This window comes from Brassica oleracea, chromosome C2 (assembly GCF_000695525.1).
Source record: "Brassica oleracea var. oleracea cultivar TO1000 chromosome C2, BOL, whole genome shotgun sequence".
Taxonomy (NCBI): domain Eukaryota; kingdom Viridiplantae; phylum Streptophyta; class Magnoliopsida; order Brassicales; family Brassicaceae; genus Brassica; species Brassica oleracea.
In genome coordinates this window covers 33,188,845-33,189,389 of record NC_027749.1, presented here as the reverse complement: position 1 = coordinate 33,189,389, position 545 = coordinate 33,188,845, and positions in this window count along the sequence as shown.

The following is a 545-nucleotide window of genomic DNA, read 5'->3' as shown; positions in this document are numbered from 1 at the left end:
GCCGGCCCTGATGTATCTAATACTGATTCTTGGGACGCCAAGATTCAAGGTACTGAAGGTCCTGATAATAATGAGATCTCAATAAACTATGTCTTGTCTGCGATACAATGGAACAGAAAGAATGTCGACATTGATGATATATTTGCATACAAGGTAGCACTTGAACTTATGGATTTGAATGAGGATCATGAACCCACGTCTATTTATGAGTGCACTCAACGATCAGATTGGATCAAATGGAAAGAAGCTATAAACGAGGAGTTAAACTCTTTAAAGAAGAGAGATGTCTTTGGACCAATAGTCCGGACACCATATGATGTTAAACCAGTCGGCTATAAGTGGGTCTTTGTGAGGAAAAGAAATGAACACGGCAAGGTCGTGAGATATAAAGCACGGCTTGTTGCGCAAGGATTCTCACAAAGACCAGAAATAGATTATGAGGAGATATACTCTCCTGTGGTGGATGCTACTACTTTTAGATTCCTGATAAGTCTGGCTATAAGAGAAAAATTAGACTTGCGGTTAATGGATGTTGTAACTGCATA